General features: G+C 43.2%; 1 pseudogene; it reads left to right on the forward strand.

Annotated features, from left to right (window-relative positions):
• The first annotated feature begins 895 nt into the window (after window positions 1–895).
• The window catches only part of LOC141374140 (uncharacterized), a 47068-nt pseudogene continuing 24546 nt past the window's right edge, over window positions 896–23417 (forward strand).

Genomic DNA, 23417 nt, shown 5'->3' on the forward strand with positions numbered 1-23417 from the left:
AATGAGATAAGCGATAACTCCCCTGTTGTTTCAAAAGTATGAAGTTAGTTAAATCTGTTCAGTAATCTCTGTGACCTGATTCCCAGCCCCCTCCACCATTTGATCTCTTTCCTTCTAAATATAGTACTTTTAACTTATTGATATCGCTTTGATGCCCAAGGCTAGACAGTAGACGTCCCATTCAATCTATCTAGGACATTCCTGTTCTTCCTCTGGAAACTCTCCTTCAGCCTCAGTTTTTGTTAATCACTATTTTTTTTAAGTTGTTCAGATTTGCTTATTCCAAAATTAATACAATGCTCATTGTAAAATAAGTCAGGTGATACAGTGCGTATAAAGTAAGAAGTATAGCCCTCTCTTCTTCCTACTTCCACTGCCCAAAAGTAACTACAAAGAACCATTTTATATGTCCTTCTAGATTTCATCCGTATCCTAACACAACGTGATTGTGCCATTATTAGAATTTAATTAGGTTTTTTAACATCTGGCTGACCACTGTCTCTGCAGGCTCATCCAGAGATTGGGGTCAGCCAAACCTCATCTGTCTCCCACGTTGGGGAAACTTCCTGGTTCTGTGACTAGAAGCAGTCCTTTATTATTATTATTTGTGGAATTTCATCATGCTGTTTTGGGCCCATTGTTCCAATGTATAGGCATCAGATTCTTTGCTTTTACCCCACAGATTTAGTAAGTAATTACAGCAGGAGAGCCATGTTGGCCCATCCCTATTTAAATTCCTTTAGTGTCTTCCCATGAAACCCCTGAGTTCCATTTCTTCATCTGTAAAGTTAAGGAGAATGATATGATGGTCTTTGAGATTCCTCTCTGATTTAGAAGTCTTCACAACTATTCAAGGTGTGACATGCCCTGCTAAGCCTCCTTCTAGCACTAGCTAATGCTTTACAACCTGGAGAGGTCCACATTTCCAAGACACATTGCAGAAGGTGGAGACAATTATCCTGGGAAGCTGGTCAAGGGCAAAGCAAACGGCTTTGAGGAAATTATCCAGGCTTTGGTTTTGAAAGATGGGACACGGTAAGGTCAACAGGATATGAAAACATTTGCAGCAGTTCTAAAGAGAGGGACCTAGCTTAGTACTATTTCCAAGTTTAAGTGCTGGATATGTTTTTTTCTGGAGGGGGAGTTTGATCTTTAAAAAATACCAAACCTGTGTATTTTAACTGTGGCTCTGGTTTCCACAAAGTTCAGCTGCAAGTTAGTAACTTCTAAAGGTGACTTAATTGCTTGGCTGGGCAATTATTCTGGATGGGAATCTTTGCCTAACCAGCCTTGGGAGACTTTTCTTGAAATGGAATTGAGTCCTACCTCAAAAACCTTGTCCTCACTTAACCCTGGGAAAAAGAGAGAGCCCCGCAAAGCAGGACAAGGAGAGTCTTGAAAGTGTCATTAATGTACAAGTACACTTTAATTATTTGGCTGAAATACATTATGGGAATAATTTTCACTTTTAAACGATTTAATTTTTCCTCTTCTAGTGTAAAGGATTTAGCGGTTCCTCATTTCTTTTTCTCAAGGGCATATTTGCAAAGTTCAGTTATGACCAGAAACCATCGTTCTTCCTCGTCACACCACATGCCACTATCGGAAATATTGCAGCACTCAGCCTTGACTGATTTTAGGGAACAGAAGTACGGTAGGACTTTTAGGAACAGGGAAAGTGATGGAAGGAGAAATCCAGGGCATGAGAAGTCACCAAGATGATTAGAATTAAGTGAAGCTACCAGAACAGAAGGCGTCCGAGCATCATTTGGCAAAAGCAAGGATTTTGGAGCCAGACTGCTGAGTTCGAATCACCCCATACCAGCTGCATGACCTTAGACAAGTGTTATTAACCTCTACGTACCTGCTTTCTCATCTATAAATTTGAGATAATAATGCCTGCTTCAGGGAGTTGTCCACATCACGAGTTAAGACATGGAAAGTGCTTAGGGTAGTACCTGGCTTACAGTAAGTCTTGATGAAAGTTTTATATATGAAAAGAAAACGTTTTATATACAATGTACATATGTTATGTATTTATTTGTAGTACTTATTCAAATACTAATGAGACCTCTGCTTGTATTAGGATAACTATTGTATCAGTCAGGGTTCTCCAGAGAAACAGGATTAATAGGAGACTATATATTTAACACATATTATTATATATTTAGTATATGTAAATTATTATATTTATTATATATCTATTTATTATTATAAGGAGTTGAGACATGATTGTAGAGGTGGGCAAATCCAAAAATCTCCAGGGTAGACCAGCAGGCTGGAGAACCAGGCAGAGCCAATATTCCAGTTCTAGTCTAGAAGCCAACTGCTGATGAATTCCCACAACTCAGGAAGGCAGGTCTTTTTTGTTCTGCTTAAGCCTTCAACTGATTGGATGAGGCCCCATCACATTATGAAGAGAGATCTGCTTTAGTCAAAGCCCACGGACTTGTTAATCTCATCCAGAAATGCTCTCATGGAAGCACCCAGAATAATGTTTGACCAGCCATCTGAGCACCGAGGCCCCGCTAAATTAATACATAGAATTGATCATTGCAGCTATTATCAAATAAACAGAAAACAACCAGTGTTGACAAGGATGTGGAAAAACCAGAACCCCTGTGCTTTGCTGGTAGGAGTATAATATGGGGTCATGGCTGTGGAAAATTGTATAGTGGTTCCTCAGAAAATTAAACAGAATTACCATTTGATTACCAATTCCACTTCTGGGTATAGACACAAAAGAATCGAAAGCAGGGACTGCAACAGATGTTTGTATATTTATGTTCATGGCAGCATAATTAACAGTAGCCAAAAGGTAAGAACCTCCCTCCCCAAATAATCTGTATCCCTAATATCTACTCCAGTCAGGGGCTGGGCAGCTACCTGCCCTGGACCCTCATTCTGGCAATAACCACAGATTTGCAAATTGTGATAATAATAATAATAATAATAATAATAATGGCTAATATATATAATCTGACCCAATTACTGTGTAACAGAAACTTACAGATTCTGTGTTTCACATGTATTAAGTTATCTTAGCACAATAATCCTATGAGTTAAATACTATTATTATCAGTCCTCTTTATAGGTGGAAAAGCTTAGACACACACCAAATTCACATACTAAGAAAATGACAGTCTGGGATTCCAACCCAGCCAGTCTGACTCCAAATTCCATGCTTTTTACCACTGCACATTATTCCCACATCATTGTCACATAGACAAGTGATCCTCAAGCTGTGACCACAGGGTGGCCGTTGGAACTAATGCAAGGGGCCTGTGAATCCATATGGCAGGCAAGAATAATCTATAAAGAAATAGAGAATGCCTGAGACATTGGTGTACAAATATTTTTTTTTTAGATTTTTATTTATTTATTTGACAGAGACACAGTGAGAGAGGGAACATGAGCGGGGGGGGGGGTTGTGGAGTGGGAGAGGGAGAAGCAGGCTTCCCGCTGAGCAGGGAGCCCGATGCGGGGCTCAATCCCAGGACCCTGGGATCATGACCTGAGCCGAAGGCAGACGCTTAATGACTGAGCCACCCAGGTGCCCCCAAATATTTTTCAAATATATATAGATGCTGTTGTGAAGAATAAAGTATCAATTCAACTTTAAAATATAGAATACATTGTGGCTTTTACTCATTAGTTTCTTGATCACCGATAAAAAGGAAAAATCAAAGCCCATGGTGATATATTCAAGTACAGTCTTCTTTTCCCCTTATTTTGAGACATTGATAGATTTGCTTTTTCCTAATATTTTAGAGAAATATAAATGAAAAGAATAAACAAGTGTAAATTCTAAACAAAGGTGACTTAAAAAAATTTTTTTAAATCAAAGCATATATCTATAGAGAAAAGTGCACATATCAGAGAGGAATAGCTGGGCAAATTTTCGTAAATTGAAACCACAGTGTAACCAGCACCCGGATCAGGAATAAGAACATCACCGGCATTCCAGAAGATTCTTCCTGATTCTTACAATCACTGTCCAACTCCCTTCAAGTGTAGTCATTTGTAGCGGGTAGAATTGTGTCTCCCAAAAAGATATACTTAAGTCTTAACCACCATTACCTGTGAGTGGGATCTTATTTGGATGCAGGGTCTTTGCAGATGTAATCAAGTTAAAAAAAGGTCATCCTGGATTAGGGTGGGCCCTAATTCTTGGTTTTTTTCAGGCTCTCTTTCTGTGGATATCCGATAAACTTGTTATGGAGGTCAAGTATCTGTGCTTTTCCTTTGCTGGTTCAATGAAATAATTTACAAATGCAATAATAAACAAATAATAAAACTATACTTGGAAAGATGAAGAGCCATCAGAGAAAATGAAGTTATTAGTTTGCTAGGGCTGCCATAACCAAACTTCACAGGCTGGGTGACTTAAACAACAGAAATTTATTTACTCACAGTTCTGGACGCTGGATGTCTAAGATCAAGGTGTCTTCCTGAGGTCCCCATCCTCCGCTGGCTGCGTCCTTACACGGTCTTCCCTCTGCGCACAGGCTCGTTTGTGTCCTAATCTTTTAGAAGGAAACCAATCAGATGGGATTAGCACCCACCCTAACAGCCTTGTTTTAACTTAATCACCTCTGTAAAGGCCCCATCTACAGATACACTCACATTCTGAGGTACTGGAGGTTAGGGCTTCAGCATATGAATTGGGGGGGGCGGGTAATGCAATTCAGCCCCTAAAAGTGATTTAATATCGTTTTCACTTTAAACTTCTATGATCACTCTGCTCTCACCATGGAGGACTTTTGCATAAGCAGGTTTTAGACAGTAAAGCCTGAGCCGGGCAGATGGTGGATGGGCAGCCCTAACCTAGAGGTTGTCTCTGAGGCTGCAGGATCTGATCTCTTTTGTTTCTTCTTCTTCTTCTTTTTTCCTTCTTTTTTTTTTTTTATGTAAAGAAGTTCTGATCTTAAAATGTGGAAGGAGGGCGCCTGGGTGGCTCAGGTCGTGGTGGCGTCTGCCTTCGGCTCAGGTCATGATCCCAGGTCCTGGGATCAAGTCCCGCATCGGGCTCCCTGCTCCACAGGGAGCCCCCCCCCTCATGAATAAATAAATTTAAAAAAATAAAAATCAATCAATAAATAAAATGTGGAAGGAAATGCCAAGTGAGGTTTTAGATCACCTTCCGTAATGAGGTCTGACACCAGGATTTTCATATGTAACATCCGTACTGCCCATGACTGACAGTGATTACCTTAGAAGGAAACTTTCCCACTCTGTAACTTTCTGCTCAAGCACTTTTCAGAATTATTCTTTCCTTTTGCCACTTTCCAAGTTTATGGCACATGACCCTCCCCGTTGTTGTCAATCACACGCTGTGTTTTGTTTCGTAGTATTTTATGGACAGGTTTGTAAACAGGGGCTTTTGTCATCACTTATGAATGGAAGCAAATGAGTAAATGCTCCTTCATTTAAAGAATCTTTGTTAGGTGTTCACAATGTGCTAGGCAGTGTGCTAGAGAGATGAGCCCCATGGGAGCTTCTAGTGTAGTGGAGGAGACAAAAGACAGGTAGCAAAAGATTTCCAGGAAGCATGATAGGAGTTAGGAATGGTTAGCCATGGTGCATTCAACCCAGACTCTCATTTCTCTGAGAATTGCCGCCTTTTGATTTCTAGGAATAGGACCTGGCAACGATGTGGGACAGTGATCCCGCCACCCAGCTCTAACAGATGAGGTAGGAGGTGGACAGCTATCCAAACTGGGTGAACTAGGGTCCCTCTCCTCTGGAATTGTGGTTCAGGGATGCTCATCAGTCTTCACTGATCACTTGAACTAAGGACATGTGAATTTGGGAGCTGTGGGTGGTCGTCTGCTGCCGTTGCTTAGCGAAACAGATGGCCAGTCTATAAACAGGGAAGAATAAAACTCAGTCTTAGAGAGATGCAAAGACGGACTACTCCGTGGAGAGATAGAGGGAGGGGAGAGAGAGAGACAGAGACCCAGACAGAGGAGAGACGGAGAAAGACTGGCACTATTAGTATTTAGGGCCGGATAATTCTTCATTGCTGGGGAGCGGCTGCTGTACTATAGGATTGTTTAGCAGCATCCCTGGGCTCTACCCACCAGATGCTAGTAGCACTTTCCAGTTGTAATAATCAGAAAGGTCTCCAGACAATGCCAAATATCCCCAGTGGGGGTCGGGTGGGAGTGGGGGGGGGCAAAATCTCACCTCCATGGAGAACCATTGTGCCAGAGCGAGTGAGGTTCTGTTATTTGCAACCGAAAGGGCCCTGACTGAGATCCTTTCAGGAGGAGGCTGGGCTCTCCCGGAGCATTGCCAGATGCAGAGACAGCAGAACGGGTGCTCAGACAGAGGAGTTAGACTGCACTTTGGTACCAGACTCTTCGAGAAGACAAAAAATTGAGAGAAGCACAGCCTCTCCTATTAGAGGTTATGACAGGGGGAATGATGTAATTTTAGATTGATTAGCTCTTTAACATTTGGAAATATAAATATGGTCAAATCTGTCTTATTTTTCTAAATTAAATTTAGACCACCTGGACCACTCATTTACCACATTATCAGGAATACTCACTCTTTTGGCTCCTTTTCCCACCATGATTATCTGAAACAAACAAATTCTGGAACTTAGGCAGTCCGAAAGGGAAGTCAAGTCTACTTTTAACCCCAAGGGAAAGAGAACATTGGTTCTAATGCAGGGAACTTCAAACTCTATTGATGGTGAATTTCTATCAGTAAAGCCTTTTTTAAGATTTTCTCCCTGGTGTATGTATGTTTGTATGTATACGTTTACTTATTTATAAACCACAGGTGAGTCCTTTTATATTAATATATTAAATTTTATACTAGTATTCTATGTTATATTATAAAACACAGAAAACATCAACATTTTTTAAATAATTAAAAGTACATATAGTCCATACGATGGAATAATATTTGGCCATAAAAAGGAACGAACTACAAGTGCATGTTATTACATGGATGAACCTTGAAAACATTATGCTAAGTGAAAAAAGCCAGTCACCAAAGACCACACAGGATGTGATTTCCCAAAATAGGGAAATCTATAGAGACAGAAGGTAGATTAGTGACTGCTTAAGACTAGTAGGGATACCAGGTGATAGGAGTGTAATACCTAGGGGCATGGGGTTTCTTTTTGAGATAATGAGTTATTCTAAAATGACTATGGCAATGATTGCATATATTTGTAAATATACTAAAAGCCATTGAATTGTATACATTAAATGGGTGAATTGTATGGTTTACGAATTAGATCTTAATAAAGCATACAAATACAAGTTCTCTTGCCTCTCCTGACCCCTTGGTTCATGCTCTTTTGGGGAAACACACCTCACTTTGGAGATCTCGGGGGTAATGGATCAGACCCATTCTGGCACTTGCTTTCCACTGCCACATTCCAGGGCTATGAAAAGCAGATCATCCTTCTATACACTCAATATAATGACTAAGGTCAAAGAGTCTTTCAATACCAAATATTGGCAACAATGTAGAGAGGCTGGTACGGTGACACTGTTGCATTCATTCACTCTTTGTGGGAGTGTAAATTGGCACAACCCCTTTACCATTAAAACTGCATATACACATTCCCTAAGTCCCAGTAATTTCATTTCTTGGTATTTACTCAACAGAAATGCAAACATTTCTAGATGTTTCTAGTAGTATTGTTCACAATAGCCCCAAACCAGAAACAACCCAAATGGGCCTCCGCAGTAGAATGGGCAAAGAAATTACGACATACTCATACAACGAAAACCTAGTCAGCACTGAGAAAGAAAGAATCTCACATCTCACACACGATAAAGGAATGAATCTCACGAAAATAACGTGAGCAAAAGAAGCCAGACACAAAAGAGCGCATATCGTATGATTCCATGCACGTGAAGAACAGGCAAATGAATCTATGTTGTCCAGGTCAGGCTAGTGATGACTTCTCAGGACGGGGGTGGAGATTAATGACAGGGCATGAGGAGGGAGGGTTCTTGGTGGCTGGTAATGTTCTATTTCTTGACGTAGGTGGTGGCTCGGTGGCTGGGTTCACTTTACAAAAATTCATTGAGCTACGACAATTAGATTTTTGCAGTTCTCTGCATGCCTGTTATACTTTAATAAGACATTTATTAAAATAAGTGAAAAATGAAAAAACGTAAATAACTAAAGTTGAGGCAGGGTCTCCAGAGCCCTGATAGGAACAACTGATTTACTCCCAAGCGCTGCCTCTGTGGGCCAGCTCAGCTCCCAGGACAGAAGGCTGCCAGGGTCCTCTGGGGGATGCCAGGGCACGCCCTCTGCCTCCCACAGGCCACGAAGGACCAAGGATGCCTCCACCTTCCCAAGTCCTCAGCTCCTTCAGCAGGCCCTTTCCACCACCTCCCCTGCCTCTGTGCCCTGGCTGCCCCAGAAGGTTTTATCAGGATCATTTAAGCATCCCCCTCTTTCATATCCAGAACCACTTGCCCTGTTCTGGGAAAGACAGAGGGGATCAGACCGGTTCTTTTTCAACCTTAAAGGATTCATTTCCCAATTCACATCCTCTCCAGTGAATTGTGTTATCTGCTCCACCCGCCTGTGCAAAACTCCCCTCAGGACTTGTGGGAGCTGTGGGAGCCGTGGGTCCACCTCCTGAGGGAGCCTCTCCTCAGTGGCCTTGGCAACAACTCTTCTTTACAGAGGGCTCTCTCTTCACCACATCCTGGGTTAGGTGCTTCCGAGGCTTCATCACATTTAACCCTGGGAGGTAGGTACTATCGCTCTCCAGATGAGGAAGCAAGAGATGGCAAACCGTTTGCCACGGCCACTCATTCCTGTAAAACAGCTTCAACTGTCCTCCCCGTGGTTCCCAGGTGAATTCGTAAAACATCTCTCAGAAGAGTGAGGGGGGAGGAAATTGTTCTTGCTAGGCATCTCGCTTCAATCCTGAATTATATAAATAACAATGACATGAGGGAAGTATGTTAAATGCCAAAGGGGGACATAAGGGAAGGCGAAGTGAGGTACCGTCACACTGAGGATGACAGGACGTATTGCAAGGAGGAGGCGGTGTTGGCTTCAGTGATGGGCAGGAGCTGGACAGGCAGAGATGATGATGGGGCGGGGGGTCGGGGGGGACCCTGCTGGAGCAGCTCAGGAAGGCAGGAAGTGCCAGGCATGAGTAGAATGCAGTCGGGGGTCCAGAGTGAGGTGCAGAGCATGTGGAAGAGTAATTGAGAGGTGGGACTGGAAAAAGAGGCGAAGTACATCTCCCTGTCCGTGTGCTGGATGATTTTCTGTGCCAACTTGACTGGGCCACAAGGCGATCAGATAGTAGGTCAAACATTACTCTAGATGTTTCTGCGAGGGTGTTTTTGGAGGAATTTAATATTTAAATCAACAGACTGAAGAAAGCAGATTGCCTTCCCTAATGTGGGGGGGGGGACCCTCCATCCAATCACGTGTTCTAAAAGAGAACAAAAAGGCTCACGTGATTATGGAGGGTGACAAGTCTCGGGGGATCTGCCGGATGAGAGCTGGTGGTGTAGTTACAGATCAAAGGCCGGCAGGCTCAAGACCCAGGAAAAGCCAATTCAGTTCTCTCCCGTCATCTGGTCTCTACTCAAACGTCTTCCCAGAGAGGACTTCCCTGACCACCCTTTCTAAAGTAGCCCCCCACCGTCACTTTTCATCCGGGTACCCCTCTCTAAATTCTTCACAGCACTTACCCCTACCCGAAACTACGTATTTGCTTTCTATCTCCCCAAAAGCACATAATCGCCATGATTATTATTGAAAGTTCACTGCTATACCCACAGCTCTAAGAAGAGCAGCTGACACACAAAAGATGCTCAATAAATATTTGTTGAAGGAAGGAAGGAAGGACTTTTCACATTGCATTCTCCCTCATTATGGGAGGTACCATTTCTCCTGGGCTCACCACTGAGTCTCAATCATCTTAGCACAGTGCTGGCCAGTGAGGGGTCAGGGAATACACACTGAGTGTGGAACTGCCTGGATTCTGGTTATTTCTAGGCTTGCTTCTCTTCCACCCTGAATTATAAACTCTCTGAAGGCGGGGACCACCTGCTTATGTCCCCCATCACCTGTCACAGAACTTTTTGCCCTGTAGGCCATGAGTGCACTGAAGTCGACGGAATGGTGTGTCTAAAGTAGATAGTAATTGCTATGCACCTACAAGGTACTCCGTCAATATTTTTTTTTATTTTTTATTTTTTTTAAACAACCTTTCTTTTTTTTATTTTTTTAAAGAGTTTATTTATTTATTTATTTGAGAGAGAGAGAATGAGAGACAGAGAGCACGAGAGGGAAGAGGGTCAGAGGGAGAAGCAGACTCCCTGCTGAGCAGGGAGCCCGATGCAGGACTCGATCCCGGGACTCCAGGATCATGACCTGAGCCGAAGGCAGTCGCTTAACCAACTGAGCCACCCAGGCGCCCCCATCAATATTTTTAAATTGCTACTGAACATTTCCATTTAAACTTTCCATTATTGGGTTCATAATGAAGAAGGAACACACACATTAAACAAGAGAATGACCACTCAGGGAAGATTTGACCTTCATTTTGATTCATTGGATGATTTTATGTCTACGGCACCAGCAAACTGCTATTTGTGCCCCAATTATTTTGTTGAATACAGGATCGGATCCGCTTACAGTGTGAATGGGTTCTCCTTAAAGTGCCGCTTTTGCTATTTTTAAAGGATGCATCTTTGAACTACCATTTCGGGACAGAGTGTGTCAGAAAGTTGCATCTTCAGTGAAATACAACAGTCTTGATGAGAAACTCTTTTTAGAATAAGCAAGTGAAGGAGTAAAGAGACTTTTCTTTTTGATCGGAGGGTCACGAGAGAATGAAATTGTCAAAATTTGCTCCCGCGAGACAGCCTAAGTGCTGAGCTTAAGCTGTTTCATTACAGGGGGAAGTGAAGAGTGGAAAGGAGAGAGGGAAGGAATGTTAGTGTTATTTAGTTAATTTCCTATGGAAAACTCTAAGCATGCTGCAGGAGTGAGCTCGAGCGGCAGTGTCCATCTGGAGCTTGGCTTCTTCGGTTGGGTCGGGGCTGTGTGCGGCCATGGCAGGCAGCAGCACAAAGATGATGCAAGTTCTCCTTTCATCCACACCTTCACTGCTTATACACAAAGCTCAGGAGAATTTGTATTCTCTCTGATTCTGGGGAAATCAAATTTAGAAATAGGACAGAAAGAGAATTTTCTAGAACCTAATGACTCCCATTATAAGCTAACGGCAAAATGTGGGCTCAGGGTGGTGTGATAATGAAGTTGGTCATTAGCAGCTAGGAATACCATTCCTGCAGATCTTGCTCTGGTGAACCACATGAAATTGGCTGGAAGATTACAGATTACCAATTTATCCTGCTCGCCCTGATCTGTTACACAGCGAGAGTTGGGGTTTGTTACTGGTTGCCTGTTTGTGTGAAAACAAAAGAAGCTGAATAAAGCTGAAAGGAATCTGTAAAAAAAAAAAAATCTGGAAACAATATGGAAGGGTGATTTTTTCTCAAAGGTGATCAGGGTCTAAGGGATGGAGTAGGGTTTCTCATCCATGAGGAATGTATATACTCATTTTAAAGGGAAAAAAAAATGTGCCCGCTACCCCCAAAGAATTCGTTTCCGCTAAGAGACTATGGGTATTAAAGAGGGCACGTTCTGCATGGAGCACTGGGTGTTATACGCAAACAATGAATCATGGAACACTACATCAAAAAGTAACGATGTAATGTATGGTGATTAACGTAACATAATAATAAAAAAAAGAAACTAAAGCTTGTTTGTTAAATGGCTGTGAATCATGCACAAAGAGAAATTTTATCCTTATAAGTGATAAAGTTTTTTTAAATTACCATGGAAAACAAGTATTATAGTTTTAAATTCTAGTAGAACATGCAGACCCCAGTTTAAGAAATACTGTGTTGGGGCACTGGGTGGCTTAGTCGGTTAAGCGTCTGCCTTTGGCGCAGGTCGTGATCTCAAGGTCCTGGGATCGAGCCCCACATCCAGCTCCTTGCTTGGTGGGGAGCCGGCTTCTCCCTCTCCCTCTGCCTGAGGCTCCCCCTGCTTGTGTTGTTGTGTGCTCTCTCTCTGTGTCAAATAAATAACTAAAATCTTACAAAAAAAGATGAAATAGGTCTGGCTTCTGTCAACTTTAACTTCTATCATATGGTCACTGGCTTATAACTGACATTTCTGGAATAAGCCTAAAAGTATCTTAACTATTACTTAGAGGTAAGAGAAAACGCATACAAATTTAGTGCATTTCTTTAATATGACTTTGCTTCTATTTCTGTGAGTCATGAAACACCAGGTTTTACGAACATGTCTTCCCCCAGAAATGGTTCGTTAAGTCAGTATTACAGGTTAAACCCTGCAATTTACCAGAACGCTCAAGGACACATGTCGTTCTGGAGCTTTGGTGATCAGATTCTAAGGACTAAGCGGAAAGATCCATACAATGCAAAGGCACAGAAGCAGAGATGTGCTGACATTGCTATACTGGTTCTTGAACGCTGATCATTAAATATTCCGGAATTTTATGAACTAGTTGTTAAAGTGATGCTGTCTTGAAATCTGCTGTGGTAGGAATATTTACACCATGGAAATAGTTACACACTACATATCCTGAGGTGGTTTTTTGTTTTGTTTTGTTTTGTTTTGAGACCCATTTTACAAGCACGCCTCACTACATAGAAGGATTTCTGGAGGCATGCAAAATCAGAAGCTGGCAAGGTAAGCCCAGGAGTCCAGGTCAACTGAGAGGCATGTATTGATTAACAACACTGGCCTCGGAGTCAGGCAGACAAGTTTCCTGATCCCAGATTGTCAGTCAGAGTTGTATGACCCTGGCCAAGTCATTATCTGAGCCTGAGTTTGCTTGTTTATAAAATGGGATGATAGTCACCTCAGATGTTTGTGAAGATTAGGTAAAACATTCGTGTATAATCACAACCTCACCTAAAGAGAGTACCTGGCACACAGTAGTGGCCACAGATGGGTTGAATATTGAGTAAATCAGTTCCAAGCACACACTGTTATCTTAATTGCCTCACGGACCTCTGGGTCCAAGCCACTTCTTATCCAATTCTTCTTTTAAATTTAATTTTATTTACATTCAGTTAATTAACATGTAGTGTATCATTAGTTTCAGAAGTAGAGGTCAGTGATTCATCAGTCTTATGTAACACCCAGTGCTCATCACATCATATGCCCTTCTTAATGCCCATCACCGAGTTACCCCACCCCCCAAACCCCCTCCCCTCCAACAACCCTCAGTTTTTTTCCTATGGTTAAGAGTCTCTTTTGGTTTGTCTCCTCTCTGATTTCATCTTGTTTTATTTTTCCCTCCCTTCCTCTATGCTCCTCTGTTTTGTTTCTTAAATTCCACGTATGTGTGAGATCATATAATTGTCTTTCTCTGATTGACTTATTTCACTGGGCATAATACCTTCTAGTTCCATCCACGTCGTTGCAAATGGCAACATTTCATTGTTCTGATGGCTGAGTCATATGCCATTGTGTATATGTACCATGTCTTCTTTATCCATTCTTAGCCAATTCTCACCATTCCTGGGGTCTCATCTGGGGTCTCTATGCCTTGTCTTTAAGCTTCTGTTTGCCTGCAATGTCTTGCTCCCTTGCCCTTGCTCTCGCTCTCTCTCTCTCTCTCTCTCTCTCCCTCCCTTCCTCCCTCTGTCCTCCTCCCTCTGGGCCTGAACTCCAAGGCCACACAGGGTGGGTGATGGGGGGGTAGTGGAGGCTGAGGTTATCTGTGATCAGTATGTTAAACAAGCACAACACGTGACATAATCAAGACACAATTTTATATTTGTCCCCTACCATTTCTTTAAAAGTGATTCAGTGACAAAAAAAAAAAAAAGTGATTCTATGATTCAGTGACCAGCCAGGTGGTTCCTCAAAAGGTTAAAACATAGACCTAGGTGTACGCCCAAGAGAAATGAAAACATATGTCCAAACAAAAGTTTGTATACCAATGTTCATAGCAGCATTATTCATGATAGCCAGGAGTGGAAGCAACCCAAATGTCCATCATCTGGTAAATGGATAAACAAAATGTGATACGTTCATATAATGGAATATTATCGGGCAGGAAAAAGGAACGAGGTCCTGATATATGAGATAGCATGAATGAACCATGAAAAGATGCTATGTGAAAGAAGCAAGTTACAAAACACCACATTACATAGGATTCCATTTCTATGAAATGCCCTGATTAAGCAAATCTATACAGACAGGAAATAAATGAGGGGTTGCCTGGGGTTGTGGAGCTTGGGGGAACATGGGGAGTGACTGCTAATGGGTATGGAGTTTCTTTTGGGGGTCATGCAAATGTTACAAAATTGACTGTAGCAACGGTTGCACTAGTCTTGGGATGAAGGAGAAAGAACTGCCCACCCTCCTGGGGGACAGACAGGATTTGCAAAGCACCTGCCCAAGGAACCTTTTTCCCAGATTCTCTCTCCCACACTTTGACCCCTTTTACATCCTTGATCTGGTCCAGGAATTCAAGGGTCACAGGATTGTTCTTGGAAATTTGCTTTGTAAGTTCTGCAGTTGCAAATGCCCTTTGGCCTTGAGGCACTGAACTGTGTGGGCATGGTGAGTACAAATCCCATACTTGCTTGTCACCTGGCCTGGTTCCTGGGCAGTCTCTGCTCTCAGGGGGCAGGCCTACCCAACAACTGATCTTTAGACCATGGTGAGAGACCTAGGAGACTTGGTTGCCTTCTTGAAAGGTTAGCCACAGAGATTTCTGGGTTAGCCTGGGCTTTCCACATGGAGAAACAGTGGAGATGCCAGCAAATCAATTGGCTCCTTTACCCAATTGCTTATAGTTAACTTAAGATAAACAGAAGTTTAGTGGGAAAAGAAATTAGTCCACAAATCTAGGGTGCAAGATATGTCAAAGTATCCCATTTCTTGAAATCAAATGTAATCTGCACCGAGCTCCCCAGCCTTCTCTTGGCTGGCAGGAGACATATTGGGAACTCGGTAATTGGTGTGTGTCTGGGGAAGGGTAGACCTCTGTCCCTCTGCATTGGGTAATTCAATAATTCTGGAATTGGTGAGGCCAGAAAATTTGGATAGGAGTTGGCCAGAAAACTTGGATAGGTGACCACACTGGGGTGGTCACCAGCTTTACCACTGCCTCTCCATGCTTTGTTTGCTGAGCACTGGCCTCCACCAACCATCTCGTGGATGCTGTTCTGCAAATGGCCCCAGAAATAACCTCTCAGGGCTGGTCCCCATGGCTCAAGGACATGGCATCCTGCAGTCACCCTCCAATCTCGGACCCCATCTCCACACTTCCCCCGGTTCTTGGATGAGCACTCCCACCTCCCCTGCCCACAAGCTCCTCCCCTCACCATAATCTGTGGTGGGTCTTTTTTTTTAAGGTTTTTTTTTTTAAGATTTTATTTATTTATTTGTCAGAGAGAGAGAGCACAAGTAGGGGGAGCAGCAGGCAGAGGGAGAAGCAGGCTCCCCACTCATGCGGGACTCGATCCCAGGACCCTGGGATCACGACCTGAGCCAAAGGCAGATGCTTAACTGACTGAGCCACCCAGGCATCCCAACTTGTGGTGGGTCTTTAGAAATCTAGTGTTGGCTTTATTTCCTGGGTTTGGGTGGGGAAAGTAGAGGCTAAGTACGCTAGTCTTGTGTGTGTGTGTGTGAATAATTTATCCTGTTACAGAATCTCTACAAACCATAGACTCAGCACCCAGACTCACAACCTGTTCAACAGAATAATTCTGGGCATGTGGACCTCTAGATGGCCACATTAGAGGATCCAAACCACAGATAACAGAGCAAGCCAATAAAAGAGACCTACCAAGGAGGTTTCAGCTTCTAGTACTCTCCAGCCAAAATCTCTGGCTACCTGGAGGCCCTGCCCAGCTGGACAGCTGGGATTGGCCCCTGTGAACACATCCACTGTCCCCTTGCCCCCAGCCCAGCCCCCGGCTGTGTCTGTAAGTGACACACGTGCCCCAGGAAGGGGCAGACATCTCAGTGCTCTGGCCACTGCAACACAGTCCCCTGTACCAAGCCAGCCATTCACTGAAATAAATTTTAGATTTAGAATGTTGTGTAAGAAGACATGCTTGTTTATTTATTTCCCTAAGAAAGAAACTAGACAGGCCTTTGCCCCACTTATATTTTATTAAAAACCCTCTGCTCCATCAAAGCAGTCTGTGTACTGACCTCTGAAAGCCCATTACATCCCCTCCTGGGACTCTCACCATCTTCCTTACTGCCGCCCAGATGTAATAAGGCCCAGCTCCTCTCCCGCCCACATCCGGGGAGCCTCTGTTGACCACATCAGTCCGAGGGGCTCTCACCCCCTCTGAGTCCTGACATCACCTCTCGCCACCCCTCCCTGGCACTCAGTTCATTTTGGCTTTTATTGTTTTCATGTTTTATACATTTATCTCCTCAAGGTCACAGACTGTCCTCTGCTTTGTGCCTCCCATCTTTTCTGGCACACAGTTTTGATAATTATTGTTATTTGACAATTTTTTTATATTGTGCTATTTTGTTAATTATTTCCACCATGCTTACAGTCACCCTTGTCAGGGACATACCATGTGACAAACACTGAACCAAGTGTTCACATGCACCCCTTTATTAATCCTCACAGCAGCCCTAGAAAGTGGGTACCATTATTAACCCTGTTTCATCGAGGAGGAAACGTGGGTTCCCAGAGGCTGAGTCACCGGCCTGAAGCAGCCAAGCTGAATCTTAACTTGGCTCCATCTGACCCCAAACCTGCATTCTCAGTGTCCCAGGGTTACTGTGGGTCAGATTGCACAGTAGAAAGTGGAAGGTAAGGGTTTCTTCTTTAATATTTCTTTTATAGATAGATGAGCAATCATCCCAAATGCGTCTGTACTTCAGAAGGGGGACTTGCCCCCAACACAGCAGGGTATCCAGGGCAGAGAGGGGAGTAAATGCAGGAGTTCTGACCCCCAAGCCCATCCTCTTTTTTCCACACCCTGGGGCTCTGCTACAGGACAAAAATACTCTTTTTGGAAACTTAGTCTTTTTGTACTTCTCTGCTGTAGAACAAACCACCCTTTAGCAAAAACCAAAATAGTAATTTTCTGTGGAGTGGATAATCACTTACTCCAGTAAACTAAAACAACATATTGTGGTTAGAGCTGGAGAAATGTGAAACCTCTTTTGCTTTGTCCCTCTCTGTAGATAAAAGTATACGTGTGTGCCTGTGTGTATATATTGTGTGTACACGCTTTCCACTCCACCGAACTTACAAGTAAGAGCCACTCCTGGTCCGGCCACCCACCCACTGCTGCTCTGAACTCAAAGATGAGAGCAGAGCCAAACAGAACCTCAGTTTCTGTCGCTATCATTTGTGATCTTCAGTTTGAAAAATCCACATCCTGGAAAACTTCTGAACAGTGTGGCACTGACAAGGCATGGGCAAGGGTGATGGGGAGAAGGGGGGGAGGCAGTGAGGCTGCACTCTGCCCGGACGCTCCTCCCAGCTCACTGCAAGTTCTAATAGAGGTCAGTTCAGCAGACGTTTACTGAATGCTTATTACCTGCCAGACTCTGCTGGATGGTGGAGATGCACAACCGAATAAAACTTCATCTCCGGCTTCAAAGACTCATGGTGACGGAGTCAACAGACACGTCAGAACAAACACCCTGACACAGATCGGGAAGATTAAAAGAAAGTAAAAAAGCCTTCCAAGACCAAAGAGATCATTTTAAGGAAGAAATCTGGGGGGACACTATGGTATACAGTGAGCAGTCCGACTGTCCGCCTGGCTCCACTACGGAGTTCCTGTATCTGTAAAACGGGGGTAATGTCCATATCTGTACCCTGAAGTTGTTGTCAGGATTAGAGAAGATAATGCATATCAAACTCTTATTGCAGCGCTCAGCGTGGAGCAAGTACTCAATAAATTGCTGTAAAATAAAATGGCAGTTAAAAAGTAAAAGAGGTGAGTTCCCCGTAACTGGAAGCATGAAAGCAGACAGCCACGTCGGCAGAGATGTGGAGGGACCCGCAGATCAGATCAGGGCTTGGTCACTTGATGGCCTCGAAGAAACCTTCCTTCCCTGAGTGCTATACCTTGGGGAATACTCCTTAAGCATCATATGCTGTTGTGTGTGGATCCAAGGCAAGGAGGGAGGCATGAGCGGAAGACAGAGGGGAAAAGCGAGACAACAAAAACGCAGCGTATGTAAGTATTCCTTAGGCAGTACGATAAATAAATTCATTAATGCATCAATGATGATAGAATTGAAGAGACAAAGGCAAGCCATGTGAGATGTTTTTGGACAGGTGAGCCCTCTGACATCATTCATTTCAGAGATATTTCATTTTATATGGAAAGTATTTGTATAGACCTCTTATGCATTATGCACTCTTCTGAGCATTCTACAAGTATTAACCGACCTAATCTTCATAATTACAACCTGATGCCTGCGTTCCTGTTCTTCTCCACATTGCACAGATGAGGAGAGGTTGAGGGACTTGCCTAAGATCTCACAACTGGTAGGCGAGGCGCCAGCCTTCAAGCCCGGGCCATACAGCTCTGGAACCTGCGCGCTGCACCTGTGCTTGCGGACCACAGTGGACCGGGCATGGTACTAGAGACCGGGGGTGCAGCAGTGCACCCCAGTCCTGATCTTCTTGGAGCTTACAGTTCACTGCAGGGAGACAGCAGCAAACAAGCAAGCCAATAACTATAGAATGCCATGCGATTGTGCTACGAAGATAATAAAGCGGGATAAGGGGCTAATGAGAATGGGTTGGAGGGCTTATTTGTGAAAGGGTCATTGGGAAGACCTCTCTGAAGAGCTGAGACCCAAAAAGGGTGAAGGAGAAAGGTACAGAAAGTGTACCCCAGGCAGGAGGGCAGGAAGTGCAAAGTCCCTGGGGTCAGCAGTGTGTGTGTCATGTTCGAGAAAGAACAGTGTGGTTGGAGGGGAGATGAGAGACGAGGGGCAGGAAGACATGGAAGAGGTAGCCAGGGGCTAGATCTATATGGAAATACTTTGGCTTTTGTTTCAAGAGTGATGGGCAGGCAGCCGATCACGGGTTTTGAGTAAGCAAGTGATATGGTGTGATATCTACATAGGTTGCTGGGTAGAGAACAGGCATCAGGGAACCAGGAGGGAACACAGGGTGACAGTTAGGAGGCTGGTTCAGTAACCAAAGTCCAGAAATGATGGTGGCTTGTGCAGTAGGAGCAGGAGAGGCAGGGAGCTTGGTCAGGTTTGAGATATATTTTGAAGATGCTTTTCACAAGATGTGATGCCAGAGTATTCATTTACTTGTTTATTTATTGGCCATGTCTGGCAGTAGAAAATGACCTCGAAGAGGGCCAGAACTTTGTGTTTTGTTTGGTCTGACTTTTCTTTTCCTCATTTTATGTGCAGTTCCTAAAATAGTGCCTACTGTATAACCCGTATTCAATATATATTTGTTATGTATTTGTTTAATGAATAATACATTGAATATGAAGTGTAAAGAAGAGAGAGGTGTCAAAGTGACTCCATCTCGGGCTGGGTCTGCCCATAGCCTGATTCATTATGAGATCAGCTTTAATCCTATGCCATGAAGACAAAGAGATAAATATATATATATTCATCTATAAATCACAGGACATGACCTTGGGAGGTCATCTAATGCAGCCTTGTGCCCTCAAATGAGTATAAATTGTCATGCTCCTTTTGACTTATGAGACAAACTGAGGCCCAGATAGTCAAAGTGACTTACCTAATAAAAATTAAATATAATGATGATAAAAGATACATTTATTTTGCATTTACTAAGCATTAGGTCCATTGTGAAAGGCTTTATAGTTACTCACCATTACTATAGTCACAGTTACTCACAGACATAGGGACTGTTGTTATCCCCATTTTACAGATGAGGAAAACGTGACACTATGAGGGTGAAGCAGCGAGCCCAAAACCATACAACCAGGAAACAATGGAGCCAGGACTCAAGTCCAGGCTTAAAGTTAAAGGAACAACTCTCTGCAGTTTCCCAGAGTCAATAACTCATTGTATTGTAACAACCAGTGTTCATCTCCCATCCTCTTGGGTAAGATAAGTAAGACAACATAAGGGGTTGTGAATCATTGACTTCTGCAGAGTCCTCCACTGGCTTCTTTGTTCTTGGGTCCTTTTGGACATAGATCCTATTAAACTGAAGAGGTAGAGAGACAGTCAATCTATTGCTTTTCTCTGTCCCTGCTTTTAATCTCCCACAAATAGATCACCTTTAATGAAACATACAGAAGGTTAGCTTAAACATGTGATGCTGTGTGTTATTAGAACAGACTGCAAAGACATATGGAATTGATTTCTATTGTCTATTCAAAAGATTCAAAAGCTATTGTAGTTTACCTTCCTTTTATGTCCAAATCTGTTATAAATGGCCTAGAAGTTAGATGACATTTCCATATACAACATTGGTCACTGGTTATCATTAGTTACCTTTTCAATATTCCCATGCATTTTTTAAAAGATTTATTTATTTATTTATTTGAGGGTGGAGGGGCAGAGGGGGATAAACAGAGGGGGGGAGGGGTAGAGGGGGAGATTCTTCAAGCAAACTCCTCGCTGAGCACGGAGCATGATAATGGGGCTTTATCCCATCACCCAAGAGATCATGACCTGAGCCAAAACAAGAGCTGGACACTTAACCAAATGAGCCACCCAGATGCCCCAATGTTCCCATGCATTTAATGACATATTGATTAAGACTGTTTTCAGTCTCCAGTACTTACTTATGAGATTTTTTTTCAAGATTTTATTTATTTATTTGATAGAGACACAGCAAGAGAGGGAACACAAGCAGGGGGAGCGGGAGAGGGAGAAGCAGGCTTCCTGCTGAGCAGGGAGCCCAATGCAGGGCTCGATCCCAGGACCCTGGGATCATGACCTGAGCAGAAGGCAGACGCTTAACTGACTGAGCCACCCAGGCGCCCCTACTTATGAGATTTTTTAAAGATATTTATTTATTTATTTATTTATTTATTTAAGAGAAAAAGAGTAAGTGAGTGAGAGAGAGCATGAGTTGGGGGGGAGGGGGGCAAGGGGAAAGAGAGGGAGAAGCAGACTCCCCGCTGAACAGAGAGCCCAACTCAGGGCTAGATCCCAGGACTGAGATCATGACCTGAGCTGAAGGCAGACGCTTAACTGAGTCACCCAGGCGTCCCTATGAGATGTTTTATATGTAGCCAATGGCTAACACTGAACCATTACTCAGAAAAGTTATGGCATAGGTTGAAAAATAAAAACTTGAAGCATCTCATGATACATTAAATTTGCTAAGGCCACCAATTTGTATTTTCTTCCACTTTTATGAGAACATGGTTTTTTTCAGGTAAGTATTAAATGGCTTTTAGAAATGATTGAACACTTCTGGGGGCACCTGGGTGGCCCAGTTCGTTAAGCATCTGACTCTGGATTTTGGCTCAGGTCCTGATCTCAGGGTGTAGGATCGAGCCCTGCGTCAGGCTCTGTGTTGGGCGTGGAGGCTGCTTAAGATTTTCTCCCTCTCCATCTGCCCCTCCCATGCTCGTGCTCTCTCTCTCTCGCACACGTGTGCTCTAAAAAAAAAAAAGAAAGAAAGAAAGGATTGAACACTTCTGAATACTAGAACATGTGGCATAATCACAGAATAAAAGTTCATATATATATATATATCAAGAAGGGCAGGGGGCGCCTGGGTGGCTCAGATGGTTAAGCGTCTGCCTTCGGCTCAGGTCATGATCCCGGGGTCCTGGGATCGAGTCCCGCATCGGGCTCCTTGTTAAGCAGGGAGTCTGCTTCTCCCTCTCCCTCTGCCTTTCCCCCTGCTTCTTCTCTCTCTGTCTCTCCCGCAAGTGAATAAATAAAAATCTTTAAAAAAAAAAAAAAAAGAAGGGCAGGTATAGAATTTTAATACATGGTTAATTATGGACCTACTCTTTATACCAAGTACTGGACAGAGAGTTATAAAACATGTCAAGAGTAACCTGCATATACAAAACCAGGAGGGAGACTTACCCATTTTCTAACAGAGAACTCAAAAAGGCCAATGTTACTTAGCCCCTATCAAGTCCTGACAGTTCTTTGATGCTATGCTGCCTCATTTGAGAAAGAGATGTAATTAGGACACAGGAACTTAAAAATACAACACTAATAGCTAACGTTTTGGGGTGCTTAACTATGCTAAGTACTGTTCTAAGCACTTTAAATGTATTAACTCAATCCTCACAACAACTTGGTGAAGCAGATAGTATTATTATTGTCATTTTGCAGATGGGGACAACGTGTAATGTGAGACTGAGTGAGTTATACGATGATATGACAAGTGAATGGTTGAGCAGGGATTCAAATGCAGGCAGTCTGGCTCCAACATCCAGGTTCTTAACCACTGCACTCTGGCATCTCTTAACAATAATTTGAATGACATCATTTTTTTTCCAGCTCTTAGCAGGTGCTGAGTAGTATTCTGAGACCATCTTTTATCTCCTTTAAACTTTTCAGCTACCCAGTGAAGTTGGGGTTGCTGTTGCCATTTTAGAGGTGAGGAGTCTAGAACTATAAAAGATGAGATTTATCTTATTACCTGTTTCTGCTTTCTTTCTTCTCCCATTTAGCTGTTGGCATTAGGAGGCAGAAATAGAGTGGATGCCAAAAAAACACAGAATCTCAAGACTGGAGGGGAAGTAAACAATAACAAAGCACAACCCCTGATACGAGCCTTCTCCACTCTCTCTGGCTGGGCTTGAACCTCCACTAACAGGGTTATTAATTCTAGACCTTTCTCTCTGGATGGAAAAGTTGAATTCTGTTTCAGATTTTAAAAAGGAAAGCCTTGGGTGCCTCAGTCGTTAAGCATCTGCCTTCAGCTCAGGTCATGACCCCAGGGTCCTGGGATCGAGTCCCATGTCAGACTCCCCACTCAGCGGGGAGTCTGCTTCTCCCTCTGCCTCTGCCTGCCACTCTGCCTACTTGTGCTCTCTCTATCTCTCTGTCAAATAAATAAAATCTTTAAAATCTATTAAAAAAAATAAATAAATAAATAAAAAGGAAAGCCTTTCCTCATTTTAAAGAAGCTGAAGTGAAACAAGATGAAGCTATTAATTGGATAAAGAAGAAGTGGTATATATATACAATGGAATATTATGCAGCCATCAAAAGGAATGAGATCCTGCCATTTGCAACGACGTGGATATGAGGAATTCTTAATCTCAGGAAACAAACTGAGGGTTGCTGGAGTGGTGGGGGGGTGGGAGGGATGGGGTGGCCGGATGATAGACATTGGGGAGGGTATGTGCTATGGTGAGCGCTATGAATTGTGCAAGACTGTTGAATCACAGATCTGTACCTCTGAAACAAATAATGCAACATATGTTAAG

The sequence above is a fragment of the Callorhinus ursinus genome, unplaced genomic scaffold (assembly GCF_003265705.2).
Source record: "Callorhinus ursinus isolate GAN/ISIS: 27379988/994484 unplaced genomic scaffold, GSC_fseal_2.0 scaffold14, whole genome shotgun sequence".
Taxonomy (NCBI): Eukaryota; Metazoa; Chordata; class Mammalia; order Carnivora; family Otariidae; genus Callorhinus; species Callorhinus ursinus.